At 41.6% G+C, this 16970-nt stretch overlaps 2 protein-coding genes across 4 annotated transcripts in view; one reads left to right on the top strand and one right to left on the bottom strand.

The window, feature by feature from the left end:
- Positions 1-16970, top strand: part of PTER (phosphotriesterase related) — a 144187-nt gene that overhangs the window by 77778 nt on the left and 49439 nt on the right. The gene's annotated exons all lie outside the window — the stretch shown is intronic.
- The window catches only part of RSU1 (Ras suppressor protein 1), a 249259-nt gene continuing 232638 nt past the window's right edge, over positions 350-16970 (bottom strand). The window contains exon 10 of the mRNA XM_038530008.1: positions 350-663. The gene's annotated coding sequence lies outside the window, so the exon portion shown is untranslated. The remainder of the gene's footprint in view (positions 664-16970) is intronic.

Below are 16970 nucleotides of genomic sequence, written 5' to 3'. Positions count from 1 at the left end.
CCTGGACCTGAAACTGCATTTCCTTGCACTTACATGTATGGGAAATAATCACTTGTCAAAAGGTCTTTAAAAGACTTAAGACAAACCAAGCAGGCTTTACCAAAGTACGGGGTAAGGTCTTTTGCTGAGATATGGAAAGTGTCCTATTAGCTTCACAGGGCATTTCCTGCATGTACACTGAGGCATGGGAGGAAAAAGGAAAAAATATGAGAAAGAAGAGCCCCATTTGCAGTTGGGAGAGACGGAGAAGGAAAAGCCTGGTTTTGTAATATTAATGTAAAACCCCCCAGAGTAGGTATTAGGCAACTTATCCCACTAACAAATACATAAGGCACAAGAACAGCTTTAAATAAACAAGTGGAATTGATTTGTAAATCATACTTTTGCATTCAGGAGCAATAGATGTCAATCAAATGTGGATGACATTTGCTTGTCAATACGGGGATGATGGCTGGGAAGATGGTGACTTATTACATCAGGGTGAGAATCAGAAATGAGAAGCCAGAACAAATAAGACTACAGCAAGCAAACGATGACATCCCCGGGGTGACGATCGGCGGCCTGGGATCCTGTCTGTGGCCTCCACAGCAGAGCATTTTCCATTTCTGTTTCTTCTGCCTAACTTCCACCCCGCGCCAATTTGGTTCTTTCTTTCCTTCTTCTCTGTTTCGAAACGAAATAAGGTCAAATGAGAGGCAGAAGAAAACAAAGATTCATTGATTCTTTTAAGAGAAATGTCAGCGGCTCCTTCAGATCTTTCCTGGGAGAATCTAGAGTGAGGCCCTGGTCCCTGGGGCTCAGCCCGGCCTAGGTCTCTGTATTTTCTCTCCCTCTGGCTGCTAAGGTTACTCCTGCTCCTGTATGTAACTGGACAAGAGTCCTTCCCACTCCCCAAATCTTTAACTTTTAGGGTAGTGGTTTTAAAAGTGTGTGTCCATGTCTTGGGCATAATTATACATCTATTTCAGAATACCTGGGTTCACACGAGGTACCGTATTTTCATATGTTTGAGCAGCAGACACATGGAAATAACACACCATCTAGGTTGCTTCTCAAAAGTCACATTTCTTTTGGGGGGCAAGACAGTAAATGGTGGGAATGATGGTGAAGGTTAATGTATTAATCAAACTCTTTCCAAATGCACCAAGTTATCAAAATTCATAAGACCTCTTTGTTGCTAGAGAGAGTCCAGTGGGGGATCAAGAGGGAGTTTTTAAAAGGGAGAGTTGAATAAATAAATTCTCACTGAAAACCTCAAGATACATTTCCATCGAAGACGGCTCGTCTTACAGAAGAACCCAGTAAGGATACCATGATATGGGAGAGTCAGAATGAACGCTAGAAAGCTAGGCCATACTTTTGCAGATGGTAGGTGTGAGACACAGCTGTGAGCAGAATAAGGGCCACCCAGTGTGTGTGCTGGCACACTTTCCCTCTACACTGTGAAACCAGACCTGTGGGACCAAACATTCCACCCTAGTAATGGAAGCGTTTCTCCTTTCACTTTTTCTAATGTCAAAGCACAGGTTGCTTTTTGCAAGAGAGGGCCCCAGCATCTGAAAGTTCTGCTGAGATTTGGAGAAGTGCTCTGTAGGCATCATACACGAATGCAGGCAACACTTCCCAGGTCACATGGCTGACCCCTTTTTCTAGTGAGCACACAAATCCAGGTGGGCTCATTGACAGTTGGCTTTTGGGTGAAGTAAGTTTCAAGGATTGACCTCCTCCCTTTTCTCTAGAAGCGTCCCACCATGTACTTTGGGAGAAATTTTGTTGTTGTTGTTCAGGGATGGCTGTATAGTAGATGAACTAATGGCTGGTTGCTGACACTTCCTACTGCTTGAATTTCTCAGAAGGTTCTCTGGGTAGTTACTCACGCTTCAGCCCTTATTCTGACAGTTTGAATAAGCCATCTGATTTGGCATATTACTCATCATCTCTATATGTATATAATAATAGAAAATGTGTCAATTAAAAAAAATATTTGATTCTCTTCAGTCCTCATCAGAGAAGCAAGTTTTCTCTAGAAGTTGATATTAATCTTGGAAGTAAGCCTTAGAATCTGATTTTTCCCAATCATTTCTGAAGAAAACACAAGACTCTCTATTCCCATTCCTTCTGTACCTGGGGCCTTTGTGACTGCTCAGATCATAAAGTCAAATACAGAAACTCGAGATCTGGTTTAGATGATTATCCAGTGATTTTCATCTTCCTGCATCATTTCTGTCTCTTTCGGAGAATGGAGCATATCCGAAGCACACGACTCCCACACAGACGTGCACCACCATCCATTAATCTTTATTGAGCGCCCACTGGCAGCACAGCCCTACACTGGGCTCTTACTAGGCAAACAAATCTTTAGTCATGAGAATGATTTCCAAATCCAGCAGTACTTAAACAGAAATAGCATTTATAAGAGGAAAATAACATGAGTTAACAAACCCAAGGAACTATCTACAAAAATAGAGATAAAAAGTATAAAAAACAAAAAAAACAAAACCATGCTGGATTAGCTATTTACCTTTGATTTCAGGATCTCCAAATTATATCTAGAGCCTACACTCCTTTGACTGAAGAGTTACAGGTTTCCAGCCAGAAAGGGTCTGCTTGGAGTAATGTAGGAAAGTAGTATATCCTTATGGCTTTGGAATTAGATGGGTCTTAATTTGGATCCTGGTTCCCTCATTTAGCAGCTATGAAAGTTACTTAGTCTCCCTGAGGCTTAATTCTCTTTTCTCTAAAATGGGAATAACACTAATAATTTACGGTTGTTGTGAAGACTGAGCAAGTTAATGCATACAATTACAATGATACCCAATTCATAAGCAGAGCCCAATAAATGTACATTTCCATGTTCATATGCTGTAGGACTGCTGAATAGTATGTGTGCATATGGGCTGGATGGTGGAACACAGGCTTAGGAAAGGAAGCTAAAGGGTCAGACTTAAGACAAATGACATCAAATGGATACTAAATATCATAGATTTAGACAAAATTAGAACACTCAAGTTCTCCAGCAGAGTTGCTTGTGTGTATTGTTGTAACACATAAAGTAAGAGAAAACTCAAAACAAGGATCACTTCACTCTTCTCCAAAGTCAGGAAAAAAAAAAAAAAGTTTTAGAGCAAGATAATTTGAATTCACTGCAGTTTGACAGACCAAGATTTTGGATTTAGTTAGGAAGCACTAAAACGTGTTTTTCCCCTGCTCTGGAAAGTTCCCCTTAGTCAACAAGTTGCAAGTGTGTTTAAAAATCACTGAGATGGTGGTTACTCAGGAATTGTTCCTGTGGATGATGGTTCTCAAAAAAGTGAACATCCCAGAGAGGGCTGCTTTGAGTCAGCCAGAAGAGTAATCACTCTGAAGGATACCTAAGTCATAACCACACGCAGTAGGGAATTTTCAACGAAAAACTCTCCATGGAGGATAGTGAGTTGGAGAGCTAGCTTGGGGAGTCTATTGTCAGAAAATTATTGAATAGCCAGATGGAGATGATAAGTAGCACATGACATAAGGCTTGGGTACCACGTCTGGCTTCAAGTTGGTCTCAAATTTACAAGGATGAAACCTCTAGTATGAATATGGTATTTTATACTTGCTTTCCATGGGTGGGATGTTCCATCCCTAAGACCCTATCTGATGTAGAACTGAGGAAAAAGTTACCGAGAATGAAATCTAAGGGGTCAGCCAGTCCTCCCAAAGGATGGTCACGATAACGCAGCCATACAAGGAAGATGGGTGAATTCAAGAAACTAAACACAGCTGCCATTAGACCGTAGGGAATTTCAAGCAGAGAATACATCAGAGGAACCCAGCTGTGAAGCACACAGACCAACCAGGCAAGCAGAGGTAAGAACTGCTGTAGTCCTATTGTGTTGTTTTAAAAATCTAAAACATCATGAATTCTGAGAGAGCTTACAGAGAACCACCAACAGAGCCAGACCCTGCCAAGAGCAGCTGATAATCTAGAATATTCTAGAATCTGGTTCTAAGAAAAATTGGGATGGAGTTGATAGGAATAGCAAGGAAAGGTACATCTGGCCCCATTCCTAATAAGAGTGTGACCCCACAGCCACTCACCTTCAAATATGAACAATCTGTCCTGTGAATAAATACTGCATTCCTTGGGTATTAGTAAGTGAACAGACATATCAGTTTTTCCCTAATTCAGGCAACCGCTTGGGAATAGTCTTAAACTATATAAAAATAGTTTGAAGCCATAATCCTAAAAATAAATTGCAGAGGTTATTTGTAATAAGCTGGAGGGGAAACAATTAACTATTAGAGGGAGTTGTATATTGAATACAAGTAGTTGTATGTTTCAATGTTTCTCGTTGAAAGCAGTTGTGACAATTCGTAATTTATTTTTTTAAAGATTTATTCATTTATTTATTTGAGAGGGAGCATGTGTGTGCAAGCACGTGGGGGGTAGTAGGGGCAGAAGGAGAGGGAGAGAATCATGAACAGACTCCCCCCTGAGCATGGAGCCGGAAGTCGGCCTCAATCTCAGGACTCCAAGATCATGACCTGAGCTGAAATCAAGAATTGGTTGCTTAACTGACTGAGCCACCCAGGCACCCTGTAACAATCCATAATTTTACTAATTACTTTATCTTTGGCTCTGGAAAGTGGAAAGAGTCAGTACAAGTTGGTGATACTTAGATGAGGGCTTGATGTTTTTCTTTTGCCCAGATAGTCCAAGATACAAGGGGTAATCTTTCCGTTTTCCACTTATCAATATCTGCAAAGATTCTATGGCTTCACTCAGGCTTCTAAGACCGATCTGCACATGGGAATATTCTGAGTGTGAGCTGCTCCACAGATGCTTATCATTTTTGGTGTTTTAGCCTTTTGTTGTCTGCTGCTTTCTTGTTTGGACAATTCCAGCAGGCTAGCAACTTCACAGGGGCAGGAAAAGAGGAAAAAATGTTCATTTTATCACCAATCGCTGCTTTTGTAAAAGAAAGTTCAAAACTATTTGCTAAATTGAGGATTATCTGAGCATGTCTACTATCCAATAGCTGCCATCATGCATTTATATATGTATGTGTGTGTATTTACAAACATATATATATATAAATATAAATGTAAAGAAATCATATATATGTATATGTAAAGAAATGTAAATGTAAAGAAATGTAAATGTAAAGAATATAAAGAAATCATATATATGTATAGGATTTCATATACATATGATTTCTTTACATTTACTCTTAGGGGTTTGTTTTTGTGGGTGGGCAGAAGGTCTTAGTAGTTGGATAATAAGAGCCAGACAGGACAATCCATGATGGATTCTCTTAGCTAAAGCCCCATGATGTGATTTTGGCACCTCAGTACATATGAACATTTGTTCTAGCATTACACAGATCACTGATTGGCCCTCTTTGCCCATTTCCCCCAGGGCTGAAGGTGGCATGGTCTTTTTTTACAAAAGGCCTTGAATAGAAAAAGGGGGAAAAAAGGAGCTAATTAAAAGGAATTTTAGACGTGTGGTTCTCAGATATAATCATGCATTAGGTCTAAACTACATAATTAACTTTTCTTTCAGAAATTCAGAACAAGCTCAGAAGGCCCTAATCTAATGTTTTATCCAGTGTTTGACTGTACTAGTTAGAATGAATTCTCTGGATAAGTCACTTCTATTATCTTCTCATTAATGTGTTCAATTTAATTCAATTGAACTGAGTTAAAACTCTCAAGAACTGGATTTTGCTGTCCCGAAGCCTCTCCCATCACCAGACAGTCTCACAGTGGCATTTGCAACGACCTGCCTTCAGTGCCTGCTCAGAGTGTGTCACCCCTCTGCCCAGAAACAGTAACTCACTCGTTGTCCGCATGGCCAGAACATCCAACTGGAATGCCAGGCTCTTCAGAAATTGCCACCAGGCCTATTACCTTCCCAGCCTTGATATTAATACCTGGTCTCCCTCTTTAGCCATCCTCTGGTTATCAGTTAATCTATCCTGCCAGAAGTAGTCTTGCCATTTCCTCCTTTGTCCTTGTCTTCTCCTCCCCCTGGCAGCCAACATCCTCCCTCTCCTCTTTCCACCTCCCAATATTATCCTTTTTCAACCCCTGCCCCCTAGTTCTAAAGCAACCTCCATCATCCCTCCTCCTACTGATTCTCTCCCTGCACCCCCCATACCGCCCCCTGCCTCCCTGGTGCCTCCAGAGCCTGTGGCTCTGTCCTCTTCTCACTGTGCTTCCCTCCTGCTGCTCTGTGGGGGGTTGGGGGTGGGGTAGGGTAGGGCTTGTCCCCTCTCCTGTTACTGAGAGAAATGCCAGGACAGGACATTTCATATTTGGGCCCTGACCCACCCATAGGCACTAATGGTATGTTGACTAGGGGTTAAATGGGTTATCTGTTTGTTGCTTAGAATTGTTAAATTGGGATTGGACAACAGAGTTTTCAAAAGAACGTTTTAAGATGTAAGAAATCTGGATGTCCTGAATAAGCTTGAACTAGAAATCACATATTTCCAAGGACTCAACTTTCTTAAAAGTCCCTTTGACTGCTAAAAATGTTAGATTAACGACCGGATTAGTAACAAATATTGATAAAAGAAGGAAAAATAAGAGCTGAGAAATAACCTGTACAAGAATCGGAGTTAGAAATGTATTAGGGCTGAGGCACCTGGGTGGTTCAGTCGATTAGGGATCCTACTCTTGATTTCGGCTGAGGTCACCGATCTCAGGTTCCGGGGATCAAGCCCCACTTCGGGTTAATTGCTCATTTTCTCCCTCTTCCCTCCCCCGACATGTGCTCTCTCTCAAATAAATTAATAAATGTGAAAAAAAAGAGAAATGTATTAGGGTTTTAGATGTTAGAGCTAATATGTGTTTATCTCCCAGTAACGGATGCTTGCATGACTGGTTCTAATAGTTGAAAACACCAGTTAGATTGGTTTAACTAGCAGTTAGATTGGTATTTTCAAAATGCCTCATACCTTGTGCATAGTGGAGAACAAAAATTCACCTGTGATTACTGAAAGAGCACATGAATTCCTCAGGGATTGTGGCCCAAGGGGATGGCCATATAAAGCACCCAAACTGGGTCACCTGGGTGGCTCAGGGGTTGAGCATCTGCCTTTGGCTCAGCTTATGATTCTGGGGTCCTGGAATCAAGTCCCGTGTCAGGCTCCCTGCAGGGAGCCTGCTTCTCCCTCTGCCTGTGTCTCTGCCTCTCTCTCTGTCTGTCTGTCATGAATAAATAAATCAAATCTTTAAAAAACAAACAAACAAAAAAAGCACCAAACTGTATGCCCCAGTGGACCTCCTATGGGGTTCTTCCCTTCGTTTCTTTAAGATTCATGGAAAAGTACTCTACCTATCATCTGTCAAGAAATGGAGACAATATATTTCTTCTGAAATACAGAATGATATTAAATTTTTTTAAACTTCTCCAAGTTCCAAAGAAGAATCTGGCATTCTAATGAGAAAAGCACAAAAGAGCGCCTTAAAAATAAAAATAAGAGAATTACAGCGAGGTGATAGAAAGAAAGGCTGGGGACAGGGAGAGATAATTTCACGGAAGTGTTACATCGAGGATGGTGGCTATAGAAAATAAAATACTTCTGGGTTCCCCAGTAGCCAAGGCAAAAAGGGAAACATCATGGGTTATTTTCATTTTATGGTGTACTGAGAGAAACAATTCAACAATCGGTAGAATGAGATTTTTTTGATTATTGAATTCTAAGCATTTATTAAGTGAGAGGTATGAAACTGTATCATGAATAACAGTCAGAGACAGTTTCACAGAAAATGAAGAAATGTTCCCCAGTGAGAAACTACTGAAGGAGCCCAAATCTATTTCAGCTTACCAACCCTAGTACATCTTGAAATTCATTCAAAGAAAGCTGACATGCTGAACAAGAAGCAAACACTACTCCCAGAAAATATGCAATTAGCAAGAGCAGAATGAATGGGAGAAAGAGCAGAGGGTGCTGTTTAAACCAGAAGGGGTGACGACTCATTTTCAAATAAAAATCAGGAGTGTAGTAAATGCTATCATCGGAGTGACGAAGCTCAGCGAAAACAAATGCAAATAAATTCCACATTTCAGTTTCTTTTTAGTATGTAATTTGAGGAGATCAGTCAAATGTGACTAGCTACAGAAAAAAGAAAAGAAGTTAAACCACTTGGCAGATTTGTTCCCAAGTCATGCCTACAATATTTTGACCGATGAATTACTACAGATAGAAAAATGTTACTACTTATAGTATAAAAACACAACCGTGAATGGATAGGAAGTTAACTAAATCACACCTAAATGTTCAGTTTTGAAAACAAAATGATTGCATATACTGTCTGATAACAATATTCACAAACACCAAGAACCATTCATATAAAAGATTGCCAACCCCGTGCACCCCTCTGAATTGCAAGCACTGAGCTACTTACTGCAAATACAAAAATCACTTTTCTCCCTTCATATTGAATTGGTTACTTATAATTAAGAGTATTTCAACCCTAGTAACGCCTTAATCAAGCCTATATTAAGCCATTGGATATTGACTCACAATCTCTAAAATACAGACAAGTGTATGCAAGGTAAAAGCATCCCAGTACTCCCGACACAGCTGATGAATTTTCTGAAGATTTTTGAGTGTGCAGAATAGTAGGAATTTTAATGGTTTTCAGCTCCTCTTAGATCTACTCACAAATATAGAAATATGTATTGTGAAATGCAAATGAACTTGAAATGGGTTCAGTGGATGGTAATGCCATCCCCAGGATGGGTGCATTAATACCCAGGACCAGAAACCACTCAAAAGGTAATAGTCTCCCGTCAGCCAGAGATAAAAGGCAAACTGCTTTTACAAAGTGATAAACAGTACATACTACAAAGGGGGAAAATAAATACGCTTTCATGACACAAAAGGGAACGGAGCCAGGGAGATAAAAATGCAAGAATAAATATAGGTGGTTTAAACTAGTAAAGGGGAAGCTGAATGAGAGAGAAGAGGACTTGCTGGTTTTCTCTCTTTGAGGGCGTTACATACCAGCTTTCTCTGAATAACACAAGCTTCAAAGATGGGCAGCACGTTTTAGGTCAGCATTTATATTTCATCATGGTCATGGACAGACTCTGAAGCAAGGTGGGCATGGCTAAAGAATTGGGGTCCCTGGACAATGACAATGACACTCTGATCGGTGCAACTGGGAATGAGCCATTAGGGAGGAAGGAGAGGAGCAGAGAAGATTCACCAAACAGGTGTCTGTCCTGTCCCATGCCCACGTCCAGATCTACGGACATCCATGGTCAGTGCACTGGGGTCGAGACAGACCGTGCTCCCCCGTCTCCGTGGGGACTTGATGAATTCGAGCCATGAATGGATAGCTGGGAGTGGAAGCAGCTCCAGATTAAAATCGTCACTGTTTTGTTGGCTCGGAAATTCATTTTTGCTGTCATCCACTCAATTTGCTCCTCCCTTTGTTTTCTGATTATTAATTTTGGAATCATTAGTGATTTAATTTTTTTAACCACTAAGTGCAATTATCTTAATGATTCGCTTGCGTAGCATGTTTTAATTGAAAGTAGGAGAGAGTGCAGTCTGAACTGAGTTCTCTGAAACGAAGTGGCCTCTTCGTGGTAGACAGCATATTTTCAAGGGATCTGAAGTCTTTGTGTGGAATTGAACTGCAAGCATAGGGCTCAGTGTCACGGGATGATTGGGGTACCTGTATGCTGACTTAAATAAAATGTAACATCTTCAATGAAAGATTCAAGTTGGAAAACCCTTTTTGGGTAAACTGTCCATGAAAAGTGGAAAACTGCAGGATTTTCCTAACAAAAATGTGGGCTTCGGCAAGATGTTGTTACACTTGATCTTGGCAATCAGAACCCGTTAAAAGTAAATGAGGTGGTTGCTTTGGAAGGGAGGGCCTTAGGTTTGAGGATTTCTTGTGTATTTTGTATAATTTTTCATAGAGATGAAGCAGCAAAAGAATAAAAGTATTTGTTAAGGTTGGGAAAGTATGGGGCAAAGAACCCAGTGAACCTAGCCTCCGTTCGGTTCCCAGATTATTCCATTTTGTATAGAACAAGTTTTTATTAGGGGACTGGATATATTTTTAACAAAACATACCTTATTCCCTTTTATATCTCCCATAGCACCTATATCAGCACCTGTGCACCAAGCAAGCCCTCAGTTAAATGTTCATCAAAATAGGTAAAGGCAACCAACATGCTTGCTGCTTACATCCTACAAAAAGTAAAAATCAAAGCATATACAATGCTAACTATGCAATGGAAGGTTCTGGATCAACTGTTAAAGAGATATCTTATTTCTCCAGAGCAGTGCCCTGATTGGGGTAGCAGCTTCAGTCACAGTGACTCCTGTTCTCTGGCATCGTTGGGAAGACACCAGGGTGGACATCATGTGGCCATTTTGTCCTCATTTGGCTGAGTAGCTCCTGCCTCAAAATGGGTCACTCAGTTTCTCTTTCCTGTGCACAAAATGTGGAAATTGATAGCTCCGTGGAGGAAAGGCCCACAGAAGCCTACTGCCCAAGTCCTGGGAGCTGCCCTTGGTTCTTTCAACTGTCTTTCTGATCCTGTGGGATATTTGATATTTCCCAGGAAGACCCACCACCACCTTCCTGTCCCATTTTTTAAACCTTATTCTACAAACAGTGGGTATCTGTTGCTGACACTGGAGAGAACCTTAATAAATACAACAGGTTGGGCTTTAAGGAAGGTTAAGGAAGGTTAACAGTGCTGGCCAGTACAACGTTCTGTGATAGCAGAGATATTCTATTGACGTGCTGACCAATAACGTGGTCACCAGTCACATGGGGCTACTGACCACTTGAAATGCGACGAGTGCTGGAGAAACTGAATTTTTAATTTTATTTAATTTTAGTGGAGTTAAGTATAAATAACCACAGGCAACCAGTGCCTAGGTATTGGATGGGGCAGCACGATGAAGATGATGGGAATCTTTTTCCTCTGGTTATGGATAGAACAGGAGAAACTGGACTTAACTTGAAAGCAAGGAAGCTAAGCATTGGCTGTGAGCAAACATGAGAAGAAGGTGGTCAAGGAGAGTTCCTGGAATCCTCGGCCATGCTCAGAAATGGCCATCAGAACAGAATGGTGAATTAGTATGTTAGACTGCTGTAACAAAGCACCACAGATTGGTGGCTTAAACAACAGAAATTTTTTGTCTCACTGTTCTAGAGCCTGGAAATCCATGATCAACATGTTGGCAGGATGTTTCTTCTGAGGGCTCTCTTTTTGGCTTATAGATGGCCGTCTTCTCGCAATGTCCTCACATGATCTTCCCTCATGCACATGTCTGCTTCCTTGCTCTTCCTCATAAGAACACCAGTCATATTGCACTAAGGTCCACCCCAATGACCTCTTGAAACATTCTGTCCCCAATAGCACCATATTCTGAGGTAGCTGGGAGTTAAGGACTTAGGAATATGAATTTTGGGAGGACACAATCCTACCCGTAACCAATGGTCACAGTGTGGACATGGCTGAGAGACCAAGGTGTGATGAAAATCCCAACCGCTAGCCTGGCCCGGAGCTAGCCATCCCTTGAGCCTGGAGACCTGCTCAGCATTTCAATTCCAAGTGTGACTGCATTTTCTGCATTTTAATTGCCACAGCAGATGAACTATAGATATGGGCATAACTCTATTCCAGGTAACCATTTCCAGGGAGTTTAATGAGTATGGCTTATTTCATGTAACTAAGATATTTGAATGCTGATTTTGACTCAGTGGACTCTTCCTTTAAAATTATCTCTAATTTTGAATTTTTTCTTCCTTTGAGTGCTATCTGGGCAAGTCTTTATGACCATATGCCAGGACTCTCCTAATAGCTTTCTGCATGATCCCCTGGCCTCCAGCTGGTCCCTCTTCTCATTTATTCTACTTATTGAGTTTAGATTCTTCTTCCCAAGAGACCGCGTTCATTGTTCCTTCCATTTCCTGGAATCCTCAAAGGACTCTCAGCCTAGTCGTCTCAAGATAAATCCCAAATTCCTAACCTCAAGCTAAGTGTAATTTATCACCTCACTATACCCCGTGGATGACTCTAAATTCTACTGCTACTGAAAAAAAAAAAAAACAAAAAAAAACAAAACCCTTTGAGTCCTCCACAGATTTCCTCACTTCCGGCTGACATATCCCATACATACTCCATGCCCAAGTCCTTCCTCTGGTAGGCCATCTGGAATGTCTTCAAAGGCCTTACTATTTATTACACTAAAACTTTTACTCAAATTTTACTTCTTCAGAAATGTCTTCCTTGTCTAAAATTGTGTTCCATCCATCAAAACTCTATAACAGGGTTATATGGTGCCCTTAAGGACTAAACTGTGTCTCCCCACCATAAGTCCATATGTTGAGGTCCCAACCCCCAGGACCTCAGAACATGACTGTATTTGGAGACAGGATCTTTAGAGATGCAATTAGGTTGAAATGAGGTCATTGGGGTGGGCCCTAGCCCAATGTGGTTGGTATCCTTATCATCCTTATCAGAGGAGATTAATACAGAGGGAAGGCCAAGTAAAGACACAGAGAGAAGTTGGCCATCTGCAAGGCAAGGAGAGAGGCCTGGGATCGATCCTGCCTTGATGGCTCTCGGAAGAAACCAGCCCTGCCAACATCTTGATCTCAGATTTCTAGCCTCTAGCACTGTCAGAAAATTAATTTCTGTTTTTGAAGCCACTTAGTCCATGGTACTTCGTAATGGCAGCCCTAGCAGACAAATACAGGCGTATATATCACAACCTATTTTTGTCTATTTCTCCCCCTCAGAAAGTCAACTTCATAAGGGCAGAAACTTAATTTTGTTCATTTCCATGAACAAGAACTAGAACTAGAACTAGAGCAGTGCCTGGTGTGCAGTAGGTGTTCAATACATGGACTTTGAAGGACCAGTCCATATGCTTGGCTCCACTCATCTCTGCCTAATTCTGTGGTTTAGCAAAGGAAGCCCATTTAGCTGCAGATAAAAACTACATCCCCCAACCCAGCCTTTATTGGTAATAAAGGCAGCACTTTGGTCTCTGCTGGTTTTATATTATTTCTCAGTGGCTTTAGAACTTGGGCAAGGAGAGGGCAGCTAGGTACTAGTACCCTCACTCCCTAATGGCCTGCAGTATCTTGCAAACAGCAGGTACTCGATAAATATCTCATCCAAAAATAGCCTATTTCCATGTTGCCTGGCAATTTCATACATGCATATTTTGATTCCCAGCTTCTAGAGGGCAGGAGTTGTCTTCAGTGCCAGCAAGTCTGCCCATTTGTAGGAGTGGTTCCATTAGTCTTTAATGAGCGGGTGACTATCATGCACATGCCGTGGAGCTCTAGGGAAACATCAGTGCAGCTCGCAGTGAGGCCCCTTTGCTGAAGGTCTTCTCATTTCACCACCCTTCACCTCACTTCCACAATGTATGAGATGTGGTGAGACAGAGGTGAAAGTCAGTGAGTGTGCACTCTGGATCTCTCTTCTCTTCCCTTTGGCTACAGATACTGGACCAGAGATGGACACTGTGCCACTAAGATTACTCTCCCAGGAATGTGGGTTGAGATGGAAACTCCTGACAGTCTCTACTGGCTGTAACACTTCTTTTTTGTATACGGAGGTATTGGTAGGAATGTGACTGGTGCTCTTGTGGCCCAGGAAAGGAAGGGCCGTTCACATAGAAAGTGAAAGAATGTGTAGTCAGGCAGAAAAGAGCAGTGACAGGGAGCCCTGATGGCTTTCCAGAAGCCCACTTCCATTTCTGCCCTTTATTTCCATGGTACCCCTGTGTCCCTGGCATCAATTCCCCTTTCTTTGCTTAAGTTGGTTTAAGTTTGTTTCTGCTGTTTGTAAAACACAACACAACACACAAAGATATAACAAAACAAATAAAAAAAAAAAAAAAAAAAAAAAACAAACAAACACCCAAACCATGAACTCATTCACCCATGTGACAATTTTTGGAAAAAACAGGGACCTTGTCCTTCCGGAAAAGAAGCATTAAAATCCCTGGCCCCCTCCCCTACCTCTCAGATTTCCCACTAAAGCCCATTTATTTTGGGGTAAGTGAAGAGCCCTTGCCATGTGTCAGCTAATGTATCGTGTTGGATAGCATTTCTTTGCAATTCTTTCCAAATAGAAGAAAGTACACCTGTGCTTCAAAATCTACCAGGAACACTCAATGTTTTTAAATCTATCCTTTTCTAAATTGCCTCATAAATTCTCGCTGCTCTCAGGATCACCTTTCTCAACTATGCCAGCTGAGATCAACTCAGGTGGTTACCCTAACAGTTCCAAGATGTTAAATCTTAAATGCTAAACAAAGATCTTTGTGGGAAGAAGGGCGTTCTTTTTTTCCCTATGTCTAGAGCTATGCTGTTCAGGAGAAAAAGATGGGGGGCGTTGGAAATCCTTGGGTATGAAATGAAATCCAGATGGGGCCAAAAGGACCCCATTGTTGGAATCATCTTCAAGGATCACACTCATTTTCCTTTGTATCTTATTGATAACCAGTTAGAAGGCTGCTATAATTGATCAGGTGAGATGGTGGCTTGGACCAGGCAGCCTCAGAGGAAATGGGGATAAGTGGTCAGTGAGGGCTCAGTGAGAACAAGAACCCGGGGGGCAGGAAAGGAACAAACAGATCACAGCCACAGAAATAAAACCTAACAAGCAAGGATAAATTCTGTGAAGAAAATAAAAGCAGGGGGATGGAACAGTGCTCTGCAGGTTCCCATAGGCTAAGCAGTCAGGAAGGGCCTCCCTGAGGAGATGACCCGTGAGCTGAGAGCTGGAAAGACAGGGGAGAAAGAAAGAATCCAGGCTGAGGAAGCAGTAGGCAAAAGCCCCTCCAGACTGACATGCTCCAGAACCACAAGGAAGGGCAGTGTGGCTGGAACAGAATGAAGCCTGGGGCAGAGTCAGTCAGAGACAGAAAGAGAGCAGCTCCTCATGGTCTCTGGTAATGTGCAGCCATTTGAGGGGTCTTTTTTTTGTGTGTGTGTTTTTTTTTTTAATGTTTATATAGGATTTGTCCTAAAAAAATCAGTTTTTTTTTTTTAGAGCAGTTTCAGTTTACCATAAAATAGAGCACAAAGCACAGAGTTCTTATGTGCCACCTCCCTATCACATACAGTTTCTTCTATAATTAACATATTGGCATTAGTGTGGTGCGTTAGCTACAAGTGATGACCCAGTGCTGATTATTAACTAAAGTCCATGGTTTACATTAGGGCTCACTCTTATTTTTTTTTTTAAGATTTTATTTATTTATTCATGAGAGACAGAGAGAGAGAGAGAGAGAGAGGCAGAGACACAGGCAAAAGGAGAAGCAGGCTCCATGCAGGGAGCCCGACATGGGACTCGATCCCAGGTCTCCAGGATCAGGCCCCTGGGCTGAAGGCGGCGCTAAACTACTGAGCCACTTGGGCTGCCCAGGACTCACTCTTTTATTCCAGGGGCCTTGATGTAGGTAGGGGGATGGAATCAACATGGTCTGATTTACAATTCTGCAAGACTCAGGTTCACAAAGCTGTTGTGGTTGAATTTTTTCTTTCTCTCAAATTCACATGTTTGAAATTCTAACTCCTAGTACCTCAGAATGTGACTTTACTTGGAGACAGAGACTTTAAAAGGGGCAATTAAAGTCTAATGAGGTCATCGGGATGGGTGCTAATGCAAATGTAACTACTGTAGTGTCCTTATATAGGACATTACAGAGGAGATCAGGACATGGACACACACAGAGGGGAGACCATGTGAGCACACAGGGAGAAGATGGCTATCTGCAAGCCAAGGAGAGAGGCCTCAGAAGAAACAACCCTGCCCATACCTTGAGCTTGGACTTCCAGCTTCTAGAACTGTGACATGGTAAATTTCCATTGTTTAATGTCTCCAAATCTGTAGCACTTTATTAGAACAGCCCTAGCAATGAAAGAGATGCTATATGAAAACCTGCTTGATCTCACTCAACCAAGTATTTTCCAACATTTAAAACCAGAGCACCTCCTTTACACTACTGACTACTGATACTCCACAGACTAGCATTTTGTAGGTCTCACTGTGGGACACCTTGAGCTAGAATATAAGCTTTGTGAGGGAAGAGGCTTTGTTCTCGTCACTGCTATGTCACCAGCCTCATATAGGGAATGGGGGGTCACCCTGTCCCAACCCAGTCCTACATTAATGCCTGTATCCTCCATAGGATTGAAAAATGCCACACACACTTTCCTTTTCTTCTAAACTTTCTATTTATTTCTATTTTCTCCAATTTAAAAAACCAACCAACCAACCAACCACCAATCTAAGTGAAAGGAAAAGCCACAAGCAAACAGATAGGAATTACTCCTCACGCTTTGAACTAGGGAAGTCTCTAGGGACACCTGGTTCTCTAGGTGGTTTGCACCAGGTGATGATATTATCTGTTTAATTGTTGAATACTGGTACAGCAGAAATATTCTATTCCTAGAAATCAACTCCAGTTAGTACCAAGTGAAAATGGAAAATGGTCATCTTTGTCCTATATAGGTTTACCAGTACATTAACAAAAATATTTAAGAATAACAACAATATCTATTCCAGGGATTAAACTAGGTTATTTATGGTAGTCTGTGGTAGCAGACACTATAGTAGGATAATTTTGAAAGAAGGGACAAAGGCTCACTTCAGCAACTGAAATAAAGGGTGTGTATCATGAAAACATGTGCAAACCATTGGAAAGTAAGATGTCTTCAAAGACTGGCTTGTCTAGTGCCTGTGTTTTCTCAGAAGCATCCATTCTTGTTTTTCCGATTTTTGTCTGTGAGTGGGCTCTGTTCTCCTCTAAATCCTAAATGATCATTGCATTTATGTGTTCTCAGATTCTGGAGGGATCTAGTCTTCTTTGCTTAGTTGATGACTACAGTAGCTTTGGGCAGAGTCCCTTATAGGAAGCCACTTCAGGTCATTAAGCGGACTCACGGCCAGGCTGCCCATGACCATCTCATAG

This window comes from Canis lupus, chromosome 2, assembly GCF_011100685.1.
Source record: "Canis lupus familiaris isolate Mischka breed German Shepherd chromosome 2, alternate assembly UU_Cfam_GSD_1.0, whole genome shotgun sequence".
Classification (NCBI taxonomy): Eukaryota; Metazoa; Chordata; class Mammalia; order Carnivora; family Canidae; genus Canis; species Canis lupus.
The sequence above is the reverse complement of the archived record's forward strand: the minus strand, read 5'-3'. Positions and strand labels throughout refer to the sequence as shown.